Source organism: Marmota monax, unplaced genomic scaffold (genome assembly GCF_021218885.2).
Source record: "Marmota monax isolate L192 unplaced genomic scaffold, Marmota_monax_Labrador192_F-V1.1 WCK01_AAM20220418_F8-fsc00029, whole genome shotgun sequence".
Lineage (NCBI taxonomy): Eukaryota > Metazoa > Chordata > Mammalia > Rodentia > Sciuridae > Marmota > Marmota monax.
The window spans coordinates 6277134-6303157 of NW_026693024.1; the positions used below are offsets into that span (position 1 = coordinate 6277134).

General features: G+C 38.7%; 1 protein-coding gene across 21 annotated transcripts in view; it reads left to right on the plus strand.

Annotated features, from left to right (window-relative positions):
* Window positions 1-26024, plus strand: part of Fars2 (phenylalanyl-tRNA synthetase 2, mitochondrial) — a 512601-nt gene that overhangs the window by 15406 nt on the left and 471171 nt on the right. For 4 of the 21 annotated variants that reach the window (XM_058582373.1, XM_058582375.1, XM_058582365.1 and 1 more), the window contains exon 2: window positions 15120-15236. The exons of 10 other annotated variants lie outside the window; for them this stretch is intronic. The gene's annotated coding sequence lies outside the window, so the exon portion shown is untranslated. 7 more of the 21 variants (XM_058582377.1, XM_058582368.1, XM_058582380.1 and 4 more) reach the window with 5 other exon arrangements.

Sequence of the window (26024 nt, forward strand, 5' to 3'; positions counted from 1 at the left end):
TCTGGCCCCAGAGACACACCCACTGCTCAGAGGTATTGCTCAGCCTTCCCCAAGGAAGCCCTTTGCTCTTGTCCTCAGCCCTGCTGCAGGTTATCAGTGGTTTCTGTTGCCAGGTGGGTGCACATTCATGGTCTGTCTTTCTGCATGGACACTCATCATCCCCTCTTCCAGAGGTGTTGTTGAAATTACAGTTCCTTGAACTAGTATAAAACCGAAAAGATCACTGTACTTGAGACCAGTCATGGAATGCTAATATTTGGGTCATTAGGATTATTATATTTTTTTTTTTTGAGAGAGAGAGAGAATTTTTTTAATATTTATTTTTTAGTTTTCGGCAGACACAACATCTTTGTTTGTATGTGGTGCTGAGGATCGAACCCGGGCCACACGCATCCCAGCCCTCATTAGGATTTTCTTGACAGTTTTTGCTGACCTGTATGGTTGATTTGAAAGACAAAAAGAGTGCATTTTCATTTCTTCCCACCTTCCTTCTCTACCCTTTGATTTTTTTTGGGTTTTGTGTTGATTTTAAGATCTTTATCTTGAACTTTCTGTTGCCAGTAACTCCAGTGTTTAGCTATTCCCTTTTAAATGGTTTCAGTGCTCATCAAATTCCTTTTATAGGGGTTTTCCATTGTTGGATGTGTATTTTAACCATTTTTTTTCAAGAAACATTTTATCATTATAGCGTCCTTGAATTCTCGCATGTTTTATCCTGAAACATTGCCCAGTCTTGAAACTGACTTGAGCAGGGCTTTTCTGTTGTTTGCTTTTTTCTGCCCAATAATGTGGAATATGTTTACCTTATATATATATATATATTTTTTCTCTCTATATCTTATATGTATAATATATATATTTTACATATATCTTATATAATACATATTATAATACATATTATAATACATATATCTTATAATGTATATAATATATAATATGTACATCTTATATATTATATCTATATCTTATAATCTCTCTCTCTTCTCTTTGATTTTAATTATTTTTCCTTGTGCTGGGGGGCTGGAATCCAGGACTTAACACATGCTAAACAAGCTTTCTGCTACTAACCTATACCCCAAGCCCTGCAGTCTCTTTTTGGTCTTATATGTCTTGTTTGGCTTTCTCCTCCATATGACTACTTTATCTTTTTCTTTAAACTTGATTTTTGATTCCTTAGATTATATAGAACAATTTGTGCAAACACTTTGATTCCTAGGGTACTTTTTTTTTTTTTTTGATGAGCATTTTTCTTTTCTTTTGCCCATGTGTTAAATGTTTATCCATCTGTGTCTGTGATGGTGTTTGATTTAGCCCTTTTTGGATAATTACCCATTTCTGAATTGGTTTCGGTTGAAGAATAGTCACTGTGCATCTTCCATTCTGGTTGGTTATTTCCTTCAGTCTGGGTGCACTTCAGTTTTTGTTAAGATGCATGTGACTTATGTTGAAAGTTCTATCTTGTGACGTAGTGACTACTGCTCTTTTTTTCTGCCTCCATGCCCCAACCCTGTCTCACTGTGGCAATAACTCAGGATAGGTTCTGGATATTAAAGACAGCGTGCCTTTGATGTTCCTCCTCCTTCAGTTCTACCTCCCGTATGAATTCCAGGGTGAGGTTTATTATGCATATGTGTGTGATTATATTCCCCTAATTATATATGGATCTTAACTTTTTCTGTAGAATAGAAAAATATGGTCCTTACTTTTCAAAATGTGGCCCCAGCCTCCCTTGCCTTTTTTTCCTTTTTGGTGGGTACCAGGGATTAAACTCAGGGGCACTAGATCACTGAGCTACATCACCAGCTCTCTTTTGTGTTTTATTTAGAGACAGAGTCTTACTGAGTTGCTTAGCGCCTTGCTTTTGCTGAGGCTGGCTTTGAACTCATGATCCTCCTGCCTCAGCCTCTCAATCCCTTGCCTTTCTTACTTATTCTTTACCTCTCCCTCTTTTGTTCTGTAGTTGATTCATCCCAAGCTTGGGACAATATTTGCCAGCTGATCACATATCTGGGCCTTCATATTACTTAGTTGCAAAAGTGCTTCATACAGATTTCCTATATGGATCTCATTATAATTTAACATGATTTGTTTGCTCTTCAGTAATTAATCTGTATTTCCCCTTTTAGACCTAGTCAAATGATAGCAATCTGAGGACTTGGAGGGATATTTCAGTTTATTATATACTAAAGAACATGGAATAAAACTGTGATGTTAGCATTCTCTTTTCCTCAATATTTTTGCAGTAATTTTGAAGTTCAGACACAGAGAATGTTATTGTAGGCCTTGAAGTCAGAATTTATATCTCAATTTATATCTTCTTCTCTTTCTGGTTTTCCATTTCCAAAAGAGAAACTACCCCCCAAACGATCTCCTTCTAGTATCTTTTAATTGGGTCATCTGTGAACTTTTACTCTGGGTTTGACAATTATTTGATTCATAAAGAGGAGACAAGAGATCAAAATGTAGACTGGGCAGGGGAAATGAAACTTGCTTTGCTTTGTATCCATTTTGTACTCTACACCTTACCTACATTCCCATTTTCAGTTTTTAATGGGAAATCTGAGGAAGGGGCCCTGTTTCTAACAAGTAAGTTAAAGCTTACAAGGTGCGTGATTTACTGAGGTGTTGAAACTGGACTTTAAACCTGAGGTCAAAGGTCTCAGCCTCAGGAATGAGTGTGTTCTGAGATTTGGATTCCTTTTGCCCCAGCTAAGAATCTCTTTCTCCTCTACATACAGGTGACTCAGGTTCTCCAACTTTCCTCCTTTGCTCTGGCATTCAGATTCAACCCTTTGGTGACAGTTTGGATTACTGGCAATACTGTGTAACACATAAGTTATGATCTTTCCACATGTCTGTTTCAGAGAATATGGAGATTGTACTGTAGTTTTGACATTTTGAGAAATTGTTGATTGGATGCTTCTTGTGTGTAGAGAAATGAGCTAACAGATGCCTCTCTTTATTACTGCCAGCAGCTCCCTTGGATTGTCCATGGGTTGACCCAGCTGTCATTTTTAATACCTGCTATGCAGGTTACATCTTATTCATTGAGATCTTGGTAAGATCCTGATGAAATATAGTGAATCCCATTTTACATCTGGGAAATTGAGGCTAAAGGTTGTTCACAAATGGGCCAACATTACACAGCTAGTCAGTGGGGAAGTTGGGGTTTGAGGTCTTGTCTGCCTGGCTGTAAGGTCAAGTTCTTCCTTCTCTGAAAAGCTCTTCTTCTTATATTTCTGTCTACGAGAGAGGATTTGAGTCATTTACCAAGCTTGGAGGGCAGATGCTGCTTCCTGTGATAATATGTCCCTTGAGTTACTCCCAGCCAAGGCCGTGTATAGCATTTTGGTTTCATTTTTTGCACAGGTTCTCTACCCTGATCTCATATTAAATAGCCAGGAAGTGGGGTTGTGATTGTGGCTCAGCAGTAGAGCACTCTTCTAGCATGTGCAAGGTGCTGGGTTAGATCCTCAGCACTGCATAAAAATAAAAATGGGTATTATGTCCAACACATGACTAAAAAAAAATACTAAAAATATAGCCAGGAACCTTTGGAAAAAACATACCAGTTTTTTCATCAAATCATCAAACAAAATCATCAAATTCTGGGGATTGAGATCAACAATAATGTCTTTAAAAGGCTTAAGGAACTTGGTGCCACCAGGATGGAGGACCACTGTCAGCAGGCCCCTTAGATAGCTGACTGAAATGGCTCAAGGCTCACATCTGTGTTCATTGTCCCTGTGCAGGTGTGCCCTTGACATTTCTTATCAGCACTGCTTCACTGAATCCCTGTATTCAGTATGTAAATATCATGAGGAAGAATAACTGTCACTTCCATCTTCTCATGAAAGTGCTCCAGGAACAACTCACATGACTGAGGCTAGGTGGGTTCAGAGCTTCCCTTGATAAGCCCCTTTGATACCAGAGAGAAGTTACTTGTAGGGTAAAATAAGTCCTTTACTTGAACTTTCCCTCTCTTGGGCAGTATTCAGAATTGATCCTGTCTATAATCTTGAAATACGTGACAGTTAACATCACACCAAGACTCCTTGCTACCCCATTTAACCAGTCTTCTCATAATGTATGTGCCTCATTCTTTCAAACTGTCTAACAGCAAATCTATAAAGCCAAATCTAATGTTGCATATACAGCAGCCTGAGTTTATATCTTAGCTTGCTATTGAGCTGGTCTTCAACAAAACTTTCTGTAGAAAATATGCAGATAATTGAAGGAGTATTATTGGGAAATGCCCAGTATTTATTATTTCTCACTTCTTTGCAAAATATTCTCATTTTTAAATATAATTTTGACTCCAGTAATTAATTCAAAATGAAATTTTTTTATAAAGTAGTATTTATAATAAAAGCGATATTGGAAAGTCTAGATAACTTAAAGTGATTTTCTGAAGGTGCTTGTAGCCTCTTAAATTATGGTTATAGCTAGTTGAAGTTCAAATTACAGAAATGGATTTTTTGGGAACATAGAACAGAAAAAGAAATTTGTGGGTAGGACGATTTGTATTTCATGAAGTTCAAGATTGAATTGAATAATTATGGACAGTTTGAGACCAGTTTGAGGGCTCTTTGGCCTTAACCATGTTGGGAATTTGTGAATTGCAGTGTAGTTCAGTGGTTCTTGATTCTGGCTGCCCAGTGGAATCATTGGGAGCTAATGAAATTACCAACATCTGGGACCCATCCTACTCAGTTAAAATCCCTGGAGGTGGTGCCTTGACAGATTTTTTTAAATAGCTTCCCAGGTAATTCTGTTCACCGAGGATTGAGAGCCTGCAGGATCCGTGACTCTGACAAAAATCACAGTATTTGTCCATGCATAGTTTTGCAGTCTTGCAAGGCTGAGCCTGTTGAATCTTTGTGGACAAGGACTTCTTCTTACTCTTCTGTTTTTTTCCCCAATAGATGATAGCTCAACATTTCCTTTGAGTGCTCAGTAAAATATTTGCAAATAACTTTACTTGGTTTTAAATTGCAGACAGTCCTTGACTTAGAATGGTTGAAATTATGAAATTGACTTTGTGATGATGCAAAAGTGATACCTATTCAGCAGAAATTGTACTAGCAGTTTTGAATTTAGATATCTTCCTGGACTAGTGATATGCTGTCAGATCTTCTCTAGCGATGCTGGGCAGTTGGCAGTGAGTTGCAGCTTTCAGTGAGCCTCACCATCACAGATCACAGGGAGAAACATCCTGTGCTCCACAGTGTACCATTGCTAAGCTGTGATGTTCTGTAGGGTAAGCAGATTAAATGCATTTTCAAATTATGATGTTTTCAATTTTGATGGGTTTACAGGATGTAATCCCATCATGAGTCCAGGAATAATATTCAAGAATTGAAGTTGCTTCAGACTAATTTTATTTCCCCATATGAGCATAGGACAGTTTATATAAATATTGTTTTTAGGGGTGCAGAGCAGGACAAAAAGACTGGTGGTGGCAGTGGCAAGTCAGAGAGCATCAGAGGTCCAGGAGGTGATGGAGCACTGTCCCGATACTCCGATTCTGGGGAAGACCTGGAAGGGGTTCTGTGTGCTTTTAGTTCCCATCTCCTTAAAGCAGGCAACACAGGGGTAAGTATATGTGATTGTCATACCTGGAAATAAAATTCACCTGTGCCTCCTCAGTGTGGATACAGTATGCTTCTGAGCCAACCAAAGAATACTGTGGCGCAAGGAGAAATGGATTCCTCCTCTTGGTAGTTAAGCATAATTCAACAGCTGCTCTGTAGTTCACCTTTCTGTCATTCATTTATCTAATGGTGACTGAAGAGTTTAGGAATAAGGCACAGATATTAAGTGCAATTTAGTATTACTCCAAGCTTTTGCATTTGTAGACAGGCTGCTTTACTGTATTTTCTCCAGATTAATTGGTCCTTGTCATGGGTAGATATTTGGCTTTTTGAAAGACTTAAACCAAAACATTAAATAAAGTGGCAGCTTAGAATTGCAAAATGATTTGCTTTTAAAACAAACTAAATTGACCCATGAGGTTTTAGGGAATGACTGTTTTTTCAAATTATCTTTTCAAGGAAACAAAACGGATACCAATTCCAGATGGGTGGTTGTCCTTTTTCTTAAGTTAAATAACAAATCTGTTTATTACAAAGGCACAAATTTCAATGTAAAGAAAATACAATAAAAAAGAATGCCCACTTCCAAATGCTTTATACATGTCTTTAAGATATTTATTTTCTGAGTAATCTCTGTAGGATATAGGAGATACTGGAAATATTGAACCTGAAATTTGTTTTTATGTAATAAGATACCAGAAATATCAGGTTTGGCATGAATACAGTTAAATTTGAAAGACTATGGGACTTTTTAAATTAAACATTTAAAAAAAATTTTTTTTGTAGTTGTAGATAGACAGAATGCCTTTATTTTGTTTATTTTTATGTGGTACTAAGGATCAAACCCAGTGCCTCATACATGCTAGGCAAGTGCTCTGCCACTGAGCTTCAGCACAGTTAATATGGAATCACATTAACTTTTTTGTTACTTAGTATCCCCTTTTCCCAATGAATTCCTAACATCATGTTGTCAATTTTCTCAACCTTTGTTTTAAGGAATTTCATGGTGCCTGACCCACTTTGGATATCCCCACCTAGTAAGTGCAGGATGTGTTTTTCAGAATGAGTACTTTTTAGCTGGTATCTGACATCTTTCCTACTCTGTTTGGACTATAATATCAATATTTGAAAATATTTTCTCAAAATATTGCTTCATCTGTATTATGTTATAACCTGAAAGCCGTAGACTCTTGGTATTTTCACTTATTACGATATGGGCCTGAAGTGTGGGAGTCATGAATGTAGCCCTGAAAGGTAAGAATTCAGAGTTTTTCTAATCTCTGACTAAATTATGTACTCCTACTTTCATCAGTCTGAAATGGAACTGAAATAATCTTTTCTTTCCTTATCTCTAGGGACACTGTAAAGATTAAAAACAGAAATTTGTGCAGAAATGTCTCTACCCAATGGATATTCTGATGTGTATATATAAAATACATGCTTTAACATTATCTTCCAAAGCTGTTTAATCTTGTTTTTATTTTTTGTTTGTTTGTTTTGTTTAGTTGGCATTGGTTGTTTTGTCTTCATCAAGGCTAAAAAAAATTCAGAACCTGGAATGAGTAGCATAATTTTCACATTTGACAATTAATTTGCAAGAGATGTAGCATTTTTTTAATAAGTACTAGACACTTCAGCTCTTTCTAGCAAAAGAGGTTCTATTTTTCTCTCTGAAAAAACTGCAGCTGGAAGGGAAATGCCAAGATGGTTTGCTTCCCTCAGAGGAGAGAGGAAGATAGATGATGTCTTCTGTTCATCCTTAAGAGGACTTGCATGCACAAGAGGACAAATGGCTTCCACTCTCCTTCCTGACCCTCCTGCCTCTGTGTGTTCAGAGGCTTTGGGATGTGTCCTACAGATGCCTTTGAATGGAAACTTGGGCTGAAGGTGTTGTGCTATAATGAACAAAGCCAGTATTAGAAAACAATTTATATTGAAAAAGAAACAAGATTAAAAGACAAGGTATATGTAAACACAGGTGAGTTGCTGGATATGTTACCTGGTTCTATTCTTAACCCACACATTATGGAAAACTTCCAAGGCCTGCATTTGGCAAACTGGAGACCTGGGAGAGCTGATAGTCTAGGTTCTGGGTTAAGTCCAGAGGCCTGAGAACCAGCAGAGCCAGCAGTGGTGTAGGTTTTAGTCAAAGTCTGAAGACCTGAGAACCAGGAGAGTTGGTGGTGTAAGTTCTAGTTCAAGTCCAAAGGCAGGGGAAGATTGTCAAGCAGAGATGGAATTGTTTATTCTTTTCAGGCCTTAATGACTTGGATGAGGAACACATTATTGGGAAGGGCATTCTGCTTTACTCAGTCTACTGATTCAAATGCTAGTCTCATCCAGGAATACCTTCACAGTTACCCCCAGAATAATGTTTTATCACATATCTGGCCACCCAAAGGCCTAGTCAAGTTGTTATGTAAAATTAACCAGAATACTGGGCAAAGGTATTCAGGTGCTTGAGTTCACACAGAAGCATGGAGCAAGTTCATGCTGTTTTGAGTTTCCCCTCAGTCCTGTCTTTTGAAGGCTGGGGTATTTTCAGTCCTTCACCTGAGTTGTCTGTGGGGCAGTGACCACACTCTGGAGTTTGTCCATGGTAACCAACAACCTTTTTAGGGAAAGGATCACTTACCCAGTTCGTCATCAGTTCTAGCAGCTGGATGGTGCTGCTCGACTTCCTGTGGGTTGCTTGCCTATGAGGTGAATAAAGATAATTTCTGTAAATGAAAACTGCTCAACCTGTGATGAAAGTATCTTGATTATCCATGTTAATAGTGGCATAGAACAACAGCTAGTTAAAATTCACAGTAATTCAGAAACTCATTTAAGCCTATCTTTCCTCTGCTAAGAAGTAACAAAATTAATAGCTCTTTCTGTACCTGTTGGTGCTTCAAGAAATGAAATGACAAAAAAGGCAGGTGATTTAGAGGCAGAAGGAGAACTGCCTTGGGTAATATATGGAGTGTTGTCTAAGTTTCCCATTGGAATAGATTTGGATGTCAGCTCAGTGCTCTCCCTGGTGTTTCAAGTTTAATGAGACAGCTCCAGAATGCACTAAAATCAGTTTTAGAACATGCCTCAGCCTTCCCATCTGAATGACTTCAGTTCCCTTCATCTCAAAACTCTGCTTTTGAATGACTACCTTATCTTTCTAATCTTGGCTTAAACCTTAGTCCCTCAGACAAGCCGCCTCTGGCTATTTTTTTTTTTTTTTGTAAATCTAGAAATAAGACCCCTGTTTCTATTTTTTAGTTTTCTAATTATCCCTTACTTGTATTACTAGTTTCATTTGCTGGCCTGTGACCTGCAAATAGTTTAGTGCCAGTCACAAGTTAGGAGATTGGTAAATATTTTTTGAATGAACAATAAGTGCTATGGTTGCTTCAGAAAAAGATAATATCTTGAGTAGCTCTCTGTCCAGTAGACCATCTGTGGCGTTGGAAGTGTTTCAGATCCACACTATCCAATATGGCAGCCACTATCTGTGTGTCGTTCTTGGATACTTAAAATGTGGCTAGTGTAATTGAGGAATAGAATTCTTTTTTTTTGTTTTTTAATTTTTTTAGTTATAGATGGACACAATATCTTCATTTTGTTTATTCATTTATTTTTTATGTTGTGCTAGGATGGAACCCAGGGCCTCACACATTCGAGATAAGCGCTCAACCACTGAGCTACAACCCCAGCCCAGAATTCTTAATTATATTTAAAGGTTTAAAAAACATTTTTAGTCGTAGATGGACATAATACCTTTGTTTTGTTTATTTGGTTGTATGTGGTGCTGGGCATCGAACCCAGTGCCTCACATGTGCTAATAAGCAAGTGCTCTATCATTGAGCTACAACCCCAGCCCCAGTTTTAAAAATTTTAATTAAATTTATCTTACATGTGGCTAGTGGCTACCCTACTGGATTGAGTGGATTTTGAATATAGGACTTTATTAATTTTTGACAATTAAAAATATTGGACTACTATGCCATTATATAGGCAATTTCTGAAGCTGAAAATACTGTCTAAAAGTAGTATTATGTGTAAAATGCAGTCTAGAATACATAGTAGGTATGTTCTGTTGTTTAGTTGAGAAATATGTAGGGGTGAGAAGATCTTAGGTCCTTTTTCTTCCTGTTTTAAAATTTTATTCGTTTTCGGCAGTACTAGAGATTGAACTCAGGACTTCTTACATGCTAGGCAGATGTCCTACCACTGTTACATACATACCAGTCCATTTAAAAAATTTTTTTTACATATTTTTTTAGTTATACATGGAGAACAAAATCTTTATTTTGTTTGTTTATTTTTACGTGATGCTGAGGATTGTACCCAGTGCCTCACACATGCAAGGCAAGTGCTCTGCCACTGGGCCACAACCCCAGCCCTAAAAATTTTTTTTTTTTTTTTTTTTTTTTTTTGAGGCAGGATCTTGCTAAGTTGTTGAGACTTGCTTTCAACTTATGATCCTTCTGTCTCAGCCTCCTGAATAGCTGGGATTACAGGTGTGCACCACCATGCCCAGCTCTAAATTTTTATTATTTAATATATCAGATTGGGTGTAGACATCCTGGACTTAAGTTTGAGAGACAATTCATTAGGAAATAAGGGTTAGGTTTACTTTGTATTCAGGTCTTCTGCAGGTTTTTTGTTTTTGCATGACTGATCATCATCAGTAGGTATTTACACAATGTTTATCTTATGACTACTTAGCACAGATTGGTCCTAGAAGATAAAAGCTTTTCAAATGAAGACTGGAGTTTAAAAAAATATTGTCATATTAAACTTGAATAATTTATTAGCACTTTCCAATTAAAGGTAAATTTATTTACCTTTAACAAAATAAACTTTGAGAGCTATCAGACTTAAACTGCTATTTTGTTTGTAGTATTCTACTCAAAATTGGGATTGAAATTGGGAATATAGTTGAATTTTTTATTAAAAATAAAATGTTTAAAAGACCTGTTGTATGATTTTTTGTGAAATATAACATGAAATTCACATTTTAGCTTCTTAATGTGTACAGTTCAGTGACATTAAGTACATTTATGCTGTTTTGTTACCATCACCCCATCTGTCTCCAGAACAGTTTCATTATCTCAAACTGAAGCCCTGAACATGAAGAGTCATGTTAAATGACTCTTCATTTCCCCATCCCCAGCCTTGGAACCACTATTCTACTTTTTGTGGATTTGATTATGGATTTAAAGATTCCTGTCCTTAATCATTGTCCAAACCAATAAATAGTGCTGTTATGGATGTGCTACCTCTTTTAATATGACTGTAACATAACTAAATGCATAATTGCCTTATATTGGGAAATGGTGGGTGCTTCTTGTTAAGGACCTGAAACTAATCAAATTTAGTCACTGCTCCTAGCCATCACTAACCTTACATGCTCACTGGAGTCTGATCATTTCTCTCATTTAAGAAAACAATAATTCTAGAAAATTACTTTTAAGTGACAGGTCAGATGGATTTTTTTGCATATGTTCTTGGTATTCCAGACTTTTTACCAGCCTCCCCGGAGAAAGATACAAAGGCTTAGTTTTTAAATATTTTTTATGTCTTAGCTTATTAATGTAATGTCATTGTGGACACTGGGCAACAATGAAGAACAAGACCATTCAAACTGATAAATTGAAGATGGCTTTTGGTCATTTAAAGAGCAATAGGAATTTTGGAAATTTGAAAGAAAATGTTACCTTCACCAGGTGGCTTGTCTGGATTGTAAACTTTGTTTAGGAAACTAAGCAGCAGCAGGAGACACAGCCCATGACCTGTCTGGAAGAAAGCAGCAGTGAGTAGGCACGTAGGGCTGCCTGTTCTAAGGGCCCGAGACGAGTACAGTCTTCGGCATGTAGAGGAGGAATCCATGAATCCTCAATGGACACTAAGTGGAGAAAGGTTCTTGAGATCCGTGGTGGCTACAGTGGTTGCTGAAGGCCACAAGCCATTTAGATAGTGCACATGGAGAAGGAAGTTGCTGTGAAATGGAGTTGCCTTGGTGGAGGAGGCCACTAGAGTTGGGCTTAGATCTGGGGAAGAGCTTAGGGCTTGATCCGTTCAGCTGCAGAACGTGGTATAGTCTGTGGAGGAGAATAGGGCTTGGGCCCTTGAGCAGCACTTGGATAAACCTAGTGGAACCCTGGCCTTTTGGAAGCTTGATGAACTTGTACTTTTAAAACTTGCCTGGGAATGGTGCATAGGTGAATCAGGGAAGGTAAATTATTTAAGAGTGGTTAAAATAATTTAATTATTTAATGTTGAGATGCCGAGGGTGTCCACATTTACTCAATTGCAGTTTGAGTGGCCAAAGTGACAAAGAAGTTGTAAATACAGAGGCTGACCCAAATGGGATGAGAAAAAGGTCAGTAATGACTATAGTGATTAGGTCATGATTTACATAGCATAAATTCTAATATGTACAAATGTATAGATGATGAAAAGTGAGTGCTGTATTTAGGATCTAGGATGTCCCCCAGAGACCTGTATGTAAAGGTCCTAGTCCCCAGAACGAGGAGGAGGTGGAAACTTTAGGAGGTTGAAACTTTAGGAGGTTGGGCCTAGTTTTGGAGATCTTTAGGTCATTGGGAGCTCACCCTCAGGGGATTATGGGGCTCAGCCTTTGGTGAGGTAAATGGCTTTGCTCCAGCACGTGCTTCTGACAAGATGTGCTTAGCCTCCCTTCCAGAAGTATAAAAGCAGTGGGCCCAACTGGATTGAAACCTCTCAAATTTTGAGCTAAAAATAAACCTTTTCTCTTTATAAGTTTATTATCTCAGGTATTAGTTACAGTAACACAAAGCGGACTAACAGCCTCTCTCCTAAGTTTGCCCTTTAGTTTCACCCTACCAATGTTTACACATTCTCTTATGTTTATGCATAAACTACATTTTTATTTAAAAAGGTCATCCATCCTTCATGTTCACTGATCAATACCTTGTTTATTTTAATCATCTAGCAATGTATTTTGGAGATAGCCTGTATTAATACATGAAGCACTCCTCTATTAGTTTACTTAGCCAGTCCCCAGTTAATAAAAATGTAATTCTTTGGTTGTTACAAGTCGTATAGTGAATATCCTTGTTCATATATTCTTTTGCTTACATACCGAGAGGTGTTTATATATGTAGGTTCACATTACTGCAAGTGGTAGTCCTGAATTAAAGGTACATGCATTTAAAATGTTGCCCGATTGTCTTCCCATAAGGTTTTGCCAGAATTGCCTATTTCTTAGACCCTCATCAACAGCGTATTACTGATTTGAACTTTGCTGGTCTGTAGTTTAAAAAAAAATCTCATTGTCATGTATATATATATATATATATATATATATATATATATATATACACACATGTGTGTGTGTTTTTATATGTAATTATCTATTTATTTATTTATTTATGTGGGCTGAGGATCGAACCCAGTGCCTTGCCCATGCTAGGTGAGTGCTCTGCAGCCAAGCCACAACCCAGCCCCTCATTGTCATTTTTAATTAGCATTTTTCTGATGAGTGAGATTGAGCATCTTTTCATAATTTTTAGAGGACTTTGTAATTTTTTTGGGGGGAAATTTCCTGATAATAGATTTTTTTTTTTTTGTGCTGGGGGATGGAGCCAGGGCATTCGAGGCAAGCACTCTACCAACTGATATATCCCCAGCCCTGCTGATTTCTAGTGCTTTCTCATAAATCATGATTCTGTAATGTTGGTATAATTAATATTGGAATAATATTAAGACAGCAGTCAACTATTCCTGTTTTATTTAAAGTTTGTTTTAATCAAGGGTGAATGCCTCTGGGTGTAGTGGCGTATACCTGCAACCCCAGCTACTCAAGTGGTTGAGGCAGGAGGATTGCAAGTTGAAATTTAGCAAGACCAGCTGATGGATTGCAAGCCTTAGCAATTTAGCAAGACCCAGTTTCAAATACTGAAATGAGCTGGGATGTGGCTCTGTGGTACAGTGCCCCTGGGTTTAGTCCCCAGTATAGAAGAATATAAAAGTGAATGTCAGCTTTTTCAGATGCCGTTAGAGTGTTTGGGGAGCTGATTATATGATTTTTCTGTTTTGCTCATAGGATAATTAGAGGAACAGATTTCTTGTCTTTAATTTTCCCTGTATACTAGTGTGACTACCACCCACTGCCTGCTCTGGCCCAGGAGTAGTATTCTCCTAGTGGTTTCTGAGTTTGTCTGTGAATATTTTACATGGGATTTTGTATAGCGTAAGAATGCATAGTGAATAAGTGTGAATCTGTGGTTTATATCCTACACTTAACTGAAAACAACTTTTCAGAGATCATTGATAACCTCCTAGTGATTAACACCCCCCATACACAATTTATAGTGTTTCATTCTATTCAACTTATCTGTGATATTTCACCCCCTGACCAGTGTTGTTACTCCATTTTCCCAGTGTGTTCTCCTTCCTCAACGCCTGTGAGGCTAGGAGTCATGCTTCCAGCTCCTTGGTGGACTCTTTGTCTTCTTCCTCTGAGTGTCTTCCGGTAGCCTCCCTCTTTGGCCTCCCTACTTCTAGGATGACATTATCACTAGTGTGGCGTGTGTTCTCTCTCGTTGCGCTAGCTTAGTCCCTCTCTTGGATTAACATGGGTATGTTCTGCTTTACCTCAAATATAGTGTGCTTGAAATAAACTCAGTCTTCACCGCTCTACCAAGTCACTCTCTGTTTGACATACCTGCTCCTGTTCCTTGTAACCTCTAAGGTTTTTTTGGTGATTCTGGCTCCAGCATGTATTGAATGCTTGCTGAGGAGCGAGAGGGAAGATGGCAACATGGAAGGCAGGCAGCAAATGTACATTTCTTTTTCAAAAAGGTAAATGCAGGGCTTGGTGGTGCACATCTGTAATCCCAGCACCTTAGGAAGCTGAGGCGAGGATTGCGAATTCAGAACCAGCCTCTGCAACAGTGAGGTTCTAAGCACCTCAGTGAGACCCTGTCTCTAAATAAAATACAAAATAGGGCTGGGGATGAGGCTCAGTGGTCAAGTGCTCCTGAGTTCCATTCCTGGTACCCTGCCCCCTCCAAAATAAATCAACTTAATGGAGTAGAGCAAAAAGTAAGAGTTTATAGAGGTGGGGAGCTTGAGGTAAGCTTGATTTGTTTGAGATGGGAAATGGTCAAGAGTGAGAGGTATCAGACGCAAGGATCAAACAAGTTAAGGGAGCAGTGTGTAGCAAGTGACTAAGCCTGAGTCATGTGGTCACCTCAGCTCCTTGGTGGACTCTTTGTCTTCCTTCTTCCTTGAGTGTCTTCCGGTAGCCTCCCTCTTTGGCCTCCCTACTTCTAGGATGACATTATCACTAGTGTGGTGTGTGTTCTCTCTCGTTGCGCTAGCTTAGTCCCTCTCTTGGATTAACATGGGTGTGTTCAGAGGGAGCAAAGATGGAAGGCAAGATCCAAGTGCAGGAACGTGAGGCTTGTGCTAATAGAAGGGTGTGACTTGATTCCTGAGGAGAGTGGATGCTGTAAGTCCTATCAACACTTTCTTTGATGAGTGTTCTCTCTGTATTAGGTGAACTGCTTTCGAGAGACTTTTCAAGTCTGCAGGAGGACCTGGAGCCATCAAGGGCTCTCTCTGCACGTGGTTGGTGCCCACAGTTATTTCTTGAACACAAGGCCACATCAACAGGTACATTCTTTCTCCAGGGAATACTGCTTTTAGTGATATCTCCTTTAGGGGTTTGATATTAGGAGCCAGGTGGATAAGGAATTAATGTCTCTGAATGCTGGTCAGACCACTTAGGCCATGTTGGAGTATCTTTCTTTAGTGATGACTACTGGATAGCAGCAAGCCACACCCAGTGAGCAGTGCCCTAGTCCCTTCTAAGAGAGGCTGACTCTTCCTCCTTCCCTTGGGTTCCTGATATTATTCAGATGCTGCCCATTTTCATGGGGCTCCTTCACCCCAATTTGGCCCCGATTGTTAAGAAGTTCATAAATATGGGGAATGTAGTTTGTTTTTCTCTCTCCTTTCTGCCTGTGGTTTCATCTGCCTACCCAGAACACATTTATCCCTCCTCTTGCATGATAGCATTTCAAACATGGAAGCTCTGCCCGTTTGATATTTCTCTGTCTCCAGCCTAAACCTTCTGATTTTTGCTTTTCCTTTTCTAAATACTTAATTTCTGGACATGTACACTTTTCTAGGTATGATTTAATTTCTGTAGGCTTGCATTTAGTACATATGATAGGGGACATTGGAATGATTATCTCTAAGGAGATCACATCACTACCTCTCCCATTGTTCATAAATAGAGTAATAATCTGACTAGTGGGTACAGTAGCACACATAATTCCAGCTATTTGGGAGGCTGAGGCAGGAGGATCGCCAAGTTCAATGCTGGCCTCCACAATTTAACGAGCCTCTGCCTCAAAATTAAAAAAATAAATAAATAAATAAAAAGGGCTTGGGATGTAGCTCAGTGGTAGAATACCTCTGGATTCAATTCCTAGTAACCACCCGCCCCTCCAAGAAAAAAAACTATAATCTGATTAATTGTCTTTATTTACAGTAATTCATAATGCTTATCATAAAGGCATTAAGAATTGTATGCTTTTATTCAGAATGTAATGTGCTTTTCCTACCCTGTGCCCCTGCTTTGTCACTCTGCATATAAAAAATGCATATGTGCAGCATATATAATATACATAATTATGTATATATGCATAAGTATATGTACAGCACATAAGATAGCATATGTAATTATATGAATAATATGTAACCTACATAATTATATATACTTATATATTTTTTTGTAATTATATGTGTATGTGTGTGAGAAGAAATATTTTCCACATCTCATTTTCCAAATTAATTTTAGTATAATTTCAGAATCTTTCAGAGAATGGCCCAATCTTTTAAAGTTTTAGGTCTCATTTCTTTTCTGGCTTTTTTGTTTGTTTGTTTTGGTGATGGTAGGGATTGAATCCAGGAGTGTTTTACCTTTGAGCTATACCTCCAGCCATTCTTAAAATTTTGAGACAGGGTCTCACTAAGTTGCCCAATCTGGCCTTGAACTTGCGATCCTCTTGCCACTGTGCCAGGCACATGCCTCTCTGAGTCCTGATACAGAAAGCCTGGCCTGTTGAAACCTAACTCAGAGCAAGGCTGAGGTTGTGGTCCTGGATCTGACCCTGTCTATGGAGCACAGTTGTCACCCATGACCTGTTCCTGTGTTGGCTTCCATTAAGCTCTAGCAAGGAGGTATCCACAAGTGAAGAGCCTGACAATGTCTTTTATTACTTGGGAATATTGATTATGTTTTTATGTTGAGTTTTTTTCCAAAGGAAAGGAGAACATTTCCTGCTTTTGATAAAGTCCTTTAGCGTATGTTGTGGCTTATTTTGTATATTGAGTTCATGACATTCCTTTGCCAAACTTGGCTTCTCCAACAGCTCAGTTTGTCAGTCTGGGTCATCGTCATTTGCTATGTATGTACCTTGTGTTAGGTAGTGATGGTATTGGTAAGTGAAGAGAGAAGAAAAGAAATGGTGGAGTCGCACTAATGATGGCACTGCTCTGATCCTCAGAACTGCTTGTGTAAGGGTCCTAAATCCTCCCAAGATGGTTCCTTCCTAGTTGCAGTATTTCCTTCTCTTGCCCTCATTCCCTTCTTGGCACTAGAATGGCCAGTTTTCCTTTGGCTGCTACTTCTTACTCCTGAACCTACAATTAGCTTGCCTCCTGGCCTGGTAGAAGCCCACCAAAGAGAATTTTTAGTTTTCAGTTCTTCTATACTTTCCTTCCACATCTCATCCATCTCCCCTCCTAGACAAAGAGTCTTCCAGAATGGACTTGGCTTGCATTGAGGCTGTGATGTTACTTGGAGGACCTGGAAGTATGCCACAAATTGTGATTCAGCAGTAGCTCTGTGTATATGAATGATTGGATCATGTAAATCTCTTCCAGAAAGAACATGTATTGTCTTGAGCAACTAATAATAATAATAATAAAAGAACATTATTAGTATCAGTGGAGAAATGTTTTTAAGACCCTTGAAGCTAACTTCAGTTCATGTTAGCTCTAGGCTTTTTTTTTTTTTTTTCTTTTTCTTTTTTCTCCCAAGAGATAACTCATCTTTGGGAAATTTAAAGATGTTCACCCTATAAAAGTCAGTGAATAGGGATGACTGACAAGAGGCCACAGAGCCCTCTACTCATTAGAATTTCCAGCTTACCAAGTGTAGATGTCTGACAGCTTCTCCTATAACATCTTCTTTCTCTCATTTTCGTTTTTGTCTTCTTTCTGATTCCCACCCTGCCTGGTCTCAGAGCATTCCTTTCATCTCTCAGGAGATCACTGCTTCCAAGAAGTTCTTTCCCATCACTCATTAGTGATGTCACAGTTATGACTGGGTAACAAGATTTTCTTCTCTAGGTCTTGTTTTCCATCTGTGCTGAGCCAAGTGCTTGTCTGCTGTATCTTGTCCAACCATCTGTCCTGAGTTTTTGCTGTCGTTGTTTTTGATATTTCCAGTTAATAATTTGGAGCAGCAGCTTTTGATGTCTTTTTGTGAGGTCAGGGTTATCTTCCCCTTTATACTCTTAATCTTCTCACCAAATGTTTCCTAATACTGTGGCATTTGATGACAAGTGTTCTAGGACATAGCCATGACCTGTGGTTTTGAATATATGTGGCTGCATTCTCCCAAATTTTCTTAACAAAAACATGTGCTATCAGATGGGGTTTCTAGCTCAGTGGTAGAGTGCTTGCCTATCCTGTGTGAGGCACTGGGTTTGATCTCAGCATCACATATCAATAATAAAATAAAGGTGCATTGACAACTAAACAAATATTTTAAAAAATGCTGTGGCAGGCACTGTTCTAGGTGCTGGTGATAGTAGGAGGTGAGGTTTGGCGCAGACACAAGTCCCTCCTCTTAGGGAGCTTGCAGTCTTCTTCACAGAATTAAAAAACAAACTTTTTTATTTTTATTTTTTGGAACTGGGATTAAACATAGGAGTACTCTGAACCCATGAGCCACATTCTCATCCTTTTTTTATTTTATTTTCGGACAGGGCCTGTAAGTCACCAAGCATGGCCTCAAACTTGCCATCTTGTTTCTTTGGCCTCCTGATTCTCTAGGTCCACAGTGTGTGTGTGCCATTGCACCTGACTAAAGAATGTACTCTTTAGGGATAAGGAAATATCCTGCTCCAATGACTTTTTCATTTTTAAGGGTATCAGGGATTAAACTCAGGCACTGAACCACTGAGCCCCTTCCCAGCTCTATTTTATATTTTTTTAGAGATGTGGTCTCACTGAGTTGCTTAGTGCCTCACTTTTGCTGAGGCTGGCTTTGAACTTGGGATCCTCCTGCTTTAGCCTCTAGATTCTCTGGGATCACAGTGTGTGTGCCACTGTACCTTACTAAAGAACATACTCTTAAAAGATAAAGAAAAAATCCTTCTCCATTGACTTAAAAAAAAATTTTTTTGTAGTTGTAGATGGACGATATGCCTTTATTTTATTAGTTTATTTTTATGTGGTGCTGAGGATCAAACCCAGTGCCTCACATATTGTAGGCAAGTGCTATGCCACTGAGCTACAATCCTTGCCCTCCCTTGACTTTTTAATACATAGGTGGGAGAAATCAATTACAGGGTAGTCTGTCATTATTTCACACTCTGATTTTAGGCAATATAGTTATGGAGTCTTTTTTAATTCCATCATCAAAATGATGCTGGGACAGGGGATGCAGCTCAGTGGTACAGTGCTTGTGTGCCATGCATAAGGCCCTGGGTTCCATTTCCATCATTGGGAAAAAAGTTGGGATTTAGGTATTTGGCTCCACGGTAGAGTACTTGCCTAGCATGTACTGGTTTGATCCCCAGCACCTCAAAACAAAGTGGTGGTAATTTTAGGGCAGTTGTGAGATGTGTGCATGTGCATGCATACACACACACACACACACACCCACCCCACACACATGCACAGTTCTTTAAGCTAATAACAAGAGTTCCAGATTAATTCAAGGTACTGCTTTTATAGATGTAAATGAGCCTTTGCATGTTCTCTTCTAGAGTAACAAACTGTTTAATGTTTTAAAAGTTGTATACTTTTAAAATGTTTTTCTTAGTTCAGTATAATTTTACATAATCTTGGGGTTCATTTTGACATATTTAAAGTTGTACACTTTAATTTATGTGTTACCCTTATATAATAATTTTGTATTTTCCCTACATTATAGTAAGTAGCTTTTATGAATGGTGTGAATGGCAATAGGTATTTTATTTATAAGAACAAATTTCGACAGCTTCCCCATAATAGCCTGAAAAGACATGCCTGACACATGAAAATTATTTTCTTAAATCCCATGTATTAAGCAAAAGCATCAACTCATTTATTCTAGGTTGAACTTTTAAGATGTTTAACTCTTGACATTAATATTGTAAGGAGTATGTTTCTCCTATGTGCTACATTTTCTTCGGAATTGATATGCCCTTGGAATGGAAGAATTATGATGGTTGATTCAATTTAACAGCAATAACTACCATCCTAAAAAATGTAAGAAATGTTGATCAAATACCTTAATGGCACTTTTAATGTATAATATGAATCAACTTCCAAATTTAAGCCAAAATTTTTCTTTTTTTATACTTAGGAGTCTGGAACCTTCAACAGAGGTCTTAGGGCCCACATCATGTACAACCACAAGAATATGATGTTAATTAGAATAAGTTATACTACATATATGAGATGTCAAAATACATTCTAATGTATATCAAAAAAGAATTTAAAAAATGGAGAAAAAGAGAAGTCTTAGGGCCTGATATTTTTTAACCTCCATACCTGCTTTCTGCTGGCTCATGGCAGATGACTAGATGTGTTGGGGAGGGATTAGTAATACTTACAGGCTTATGTTTTCTCATGCAAAGGTTTCTCTCACATTCTGCACAAAACTGCCAGGTTCTGTGCACCTAACTCATGATTCCTTACTCATCGCCTTTTTAACACTGGAATTGCAAATTCAATGGGACAAAAGATCATCAAAGTAATTCACATGTCTATTTTTTGACAATTTAAGATACATAATATATTTATTTTTAAATTTTTAAAGTTTAAGACAGCCTAGACAAAATAACTTAAAGAGTTTTAGGTCTGGGGTGTGGCTCAGTAGTAGAGCGCTCTCCTAGCACATGTGAGGCACTGGGTTCGATCCTCAGCATCACATAAAAATAAATAAATAAAGGGAAAAAGTAACATAAGAGTGTTTCATGTAGAATGTGCTCATGGTGAATGTGGCTCAGTTTTTCTATTTGAAATACAGAAACTCAAGGTTGACATGCCTGTTTTGATGCCTTGTGATTGGTTAAGATAATCAAGATCAACCTTAGCAAGTCCCCCTTTTTATCTCTCTGGGTGTGGGTTTAAACAGTTGCAGAATGGAGGCTGTGTTGTTGTGCTTCTTTTTTTAAATTTATTTTTATTTTTTAATTGTTGATAGACCTTTTTCTTAAAAATATTTATGTGGTGCTGAGAATTGAACCCAGTGCCTCACACATCCTAGGCAAGGCGCCACCGCTGAGCCCCAGCCCCAGCCCTGTGCTCTTCTTACATGCAAAATTTCTTTGCAGATATGTTGTTAGAAGCATGTTCCAGGCCTGGGGGGTGTAGCTCAGATGCAGAGTAATTACCTAGCATGTTTGAGGTTTTTTCTCAGTATCTCAAAAAAAGACCCCAAGTAAACCCACGTACCATATATAAATAACCATTTCATATTCTTTTCACTGTCCGAAATAGGCATGATTCATATGGTGTGATGTGTATTCACCCTTCGGAAAAGGCTTTGCTAGACGTCACCTGCCCCTGTGCCTATTTATTTTGATTAGTTCATTCTTGCTATTATGGTCTAATGTAGGAAACTTGGTTTTATCCGGCCTAGGAATCTTCACTTTCATTCTTAGTTCTTTAATTTGATAAGATTTTAATAGAATACAACTTTTGAATGAGTTTTTCTATTCTTTGTTTCAAAATTCAGTACTGCTTCAAGCCATGCTCTGAAGGTTGAGTGCCAGAGGGTTGGGCAGGAGGCACATGAAGAGGCCTGAGAGGCTGGGTGACCCAAATAAATCCCTAAAATACTCAATTTGAGAGTAAAAGAAAATCTCCATTGAATTATAATTTCTAGGAAAAAGAAGCTTAAGATCTGTCTTTTGAAAAATAACCAATTATTCCTACTAGTACTGCTAATGAGTTAGAGATTTAACTACTCCCCCCTCCCCATGAATTCTAGGTATTCAATAAGTTTGTATAATAAGGTTTCCTTATGAATATTCATTTATTAATTTCACAAATATGTGCTACTTTTTCATATATGAAGTCTGATGACATATTTCCTCCATTCAACAAGTTCGTCATCTCATGGGAGAGATTAATATATCAACAACTACAACAAAATCTGTTACGTGGAGGATCACTGCTAGATAGGCAGATATGTATGTGCTGTGAGGCAGTTTCCTGACTTGGGAACATCAAAGGTTTTCTCATGGTAGTTGTCAGGATGAGCAGTAGTTAACTGGGCAAAAAGGGTGGGAGGGCTTTCCTTGGCTGAGGAAGTTGTATTTGCATGTGTGTCTGTATGGCTGATATTTGGTGAGAGGTGACTAAAAAGACATGAGCTTTTTTAGATATTCAGGAATGAAGGTAAAGAATTTAGATTTTTCTGAGAGTATTAAGCAGAAAAGTGACCTTATAAGACTTAGATAATTTCTTTTTTTTTTGCACCAGTGTTTGAATCTAGGGACTACTGAATCACACCCCAAGCCTTCCTGCCTCAGTCTCCTGGGCCACTGGGATTACAGGCCATTGCCGCAGTCTGGCTGGGCACAAATTGAGCCACTGAAGCAGGAACAAACTTTATTTCTGAACTCCACCAGCACATTGCACACACGCTCCCCGGGAACTCTACCGAATGCCACGCGGAGACCGGAAATCCCTCCCCTGGCACTTCCCCAACCTATGGGAACTCTCTGGGAATCCCCGCTAGAACTCCAAAGTAGCAGGCCGAGGTGGACAGCAGGGGTCTAACATACACAGCTCAACAAAACCATCATCATCCCAACGGCCTGCTGGTGTCACCTCTCAACCACTCCGTACTGGCAAAAATGCCATGCGTCATTCGGACTCAGCTATGGCTCTCAGCAGGCCATTACCACACCACCATATGATTGCCACCATTATTAGTTATGGAAAATGACAACCCCCCCCCCCAATAGTGAGACCTGGGAAAAGGGGAGTGAGAAGGAAAGCCATATATTGAGAGCGTTGATCCTTTCTCAATACATTTTTTCCTGGTGATAAAACAAACCCTGGGGAGGAGGTGTCCATCAAATCTAGAAAGACAGTCTCTGGGAAGAGGCCAAAGCATTAATCCTTCCCTAAACAAGTCCTTTTCAGATACCAACCACTGACCCCAGGCTTTCCATCAAGTCTAGTAAGATAAATCCCAGTGACTGACTGCTGACCCTAGACTCCCTCCTATTTCACCCAGTAAAACAGACCCCAAATTTCTGCCCAAGCTGACATCCTCATTAATTAAGTCACCTCTCAGTATAACCTACATAAGCTCAGTGCCTTCCTTTGTTCAGTGGCTCATTTTCCACCAGGAAAGTGGGTACATTCCTGTAGGTATAGTCCTGTTCCTGAATAAAGGCTGAAATGATCTGTGAAGTTTGCATCCAGCCTGTCTTTTTGTTCTAACAACCATGCCCAGCTAAGGCTTGATCATTTTATCAGCAACCTGGATTGCTGATCAGAGGCACACATATTGATTTTCATTGGAGAACTGTATGTGTGATCTACGGTGAAGATCTGAGCTAGTGGCATTGGAGGAGACAGAAAGATAGGCAAATTCCAGAGAGATGTGGAATTAGAAGCAATAAGGCCTGGCAACTGTCTGGATCTGAGGAATAAAGGAGAAGGAAGACTAGAAGATGCCTCCCACTTTTTGGGAGGGTGGGTAATCAGGTAGTGGTTCGAAGCCTTCATCTATGTAAATGCATGAGATGGTAGCAGATTTTGGATGCATTGGGTGTAAGATGCCCAAGGATACCCAAGTTGTGAAGTCCTGCCCAGTCAGGGGCATGTATAGGCCGGATCGCCTGAGAGAGACTGGAATTGAGGGAACTTTCTTTGTATATGACTGGCAGTTAATGCTGATTATATTTAAAGGTAGATGGAACCAGAACAGGGTATGTAGTAACAGAGCCAATGATGGAACTGTGAGCTCACTGACTGGTGGTGATGTTGGGAAGACATGAATTCTTGATGGAAATTAAGAATGTTCAGAGAGGTGCAAGGATGGCAGGAAGAGAGGCCTTAAAAACTGAGGGAAGGCAGTTTTGAAGAGGGTATAACCAATAGCATCAAATGCTGCAGAGAGTTCAAATAACATAAGCTCTGAAAAGAGGCTGTTGATTGTCCTAATAGGTCATTGGCAAAACTTGGAAATGGCTCCCATGGGGAGTGGAATAGGCCCTAGCATTCACTGGGTTAAGCCGCAGATGGATGAGAAAGTGAAGACAAGAGGTGTGTGATGTTTAAGTCTCAGTGTTCCTGGGAAAGAGACAGGAGGCCAGGAAATGGGGCTGTGACTGGATGGGGCTGGTAAGAGAGGGAGTGCTTTTTACTTCAGTGGGAGAAATTTGGGCATGTTTCTGTGCCCTAGTGACTGAGCCTTGAGGCTTTGGCCTCAGCAAGAAGAATACTTCCTCTTCCCTGGGTGAGGGATGAAGCTGGAGAAAGGGAAGCCTATGTAGCTAGGACTGTGTGTGCTAGAAGGGAGGAGGTGGGGTTGGAAGGAATGTCACTCAGCCATTCTGTATATGTGCATAGAGAATGAGAACTACTGAAGCCCTAAACTGGGCCATGTGATTTTTGTGATAAAAAGACTGCATGGACAATGTAAAAACTTAGATTATTTATAAGTCTTTAAACCCCAATGGATAAAAAATTATTACTTAATAATATTCACATTTATTTAAAGAATCTTGGTAGAAGAAAAATTAGAGACTTCATTTACCAGTTTTTCAGTCTCTTAGAGGGTTTGTTCAAATTATATCCACATCATTGGCATTTTGGAGCTTGCGGACAACAGAGCAGCTACAACATGAATTTTTAGTGCCAATTTTGACCACAGTGAGGTGTCTAGGAAGGCTGAAGGTCAGGAGTTTGATTGATTAGGTGATTAAAATTCCTTTTAAAACAAATTAGAGGTGGCAGGTTTGCCACAGGTGAGAAGTACTACAAGGAAATGAATCTCATTAGTGTAAGAAACTTCTTGGATCATTAAAAAAAAGTTTAAATGACACACGTGTGTGTGCAAAGGAATGACTTGTGTATTTTATCACCTAGTGTCTAGAGTAATTTTTTTGTACATTTATAAATATAATGCACAGGCCCTAGATGAGGTATGTTTTTTTATTTTTACTTAGATACTGTAAGACTCTAAGTAGTTCAGTTTAGCCACGTCTTATTTTTACATTTATATTTAGTTCTTCTATGTGGCTGGGTGATTAAATTTGTGATTAGGCATTTGAATTTGGGATCCCTGACTTAGGAGGAGGTAGAAAGGGCAAGGAAGAAGCCAGGACAAGTGTGTAGAAGGGGAGGAAGGGACAAAAAATTTTTGAGAAAGGTCAAGAGTGGTAAAATGGTCTTGCTTGTGATAAAAAGTGAAACAGGATTAATGAATAGCAAGACTTTGTTTTCTCCTCTCACATCTATATGATAGCTTTAACCTACGAATTTTTTGTTTTTTGACTAATAGCAAACATTTAGGAAATACAGTGAACCCAGTTGGTTTTCATGTGGTCATCTCAGCTTTATGTAATGTGTGAAGATTCAGCTGAGAAAGTAAATGGCTTCTTCATCTGATGTGAGTGGATGTTTTGTTGCAATGAAGGAGAATTTCTGCTATAAAGAAGCCCAGGTGTGGAGAATCTCTTTGTAGAAGGCATAGAGCTCCCTCGAAGAGGTGAAGACACTGCAGTGTGGAATGTAGTGAACCACAGAGGCAGGAAAGCAAGACATGAGCTGATATTTATGAAAGACTTTCATGTGCTAGGCATATGCTATGTACTGCACAGTTTATGGGTGGTTAATCCTTATGACTCTAAGGATTATATATATCTAATACTTATGACTCTAAGTTTATATATATATATATATATAAAATAAGTATTGATTCCAGTGGAGTTTTAAAATACATATATATATATCCAGATGTGGAGTTAAGTACTATTCTTTCTTATTTTTTCATGAATGTAAATTTTAGTGTTTTGGCTAGGTATGGTAGTACCTGTAATCCCAGCAACTCTGGAAGGCTGAGGCAAGAGGATTGCAAATTTGTGGCCAGCCTTAGCAATTTAGCAAAACCCTTAGTAACTTAGATGCTGTCTCAAAATAAAAGGACTG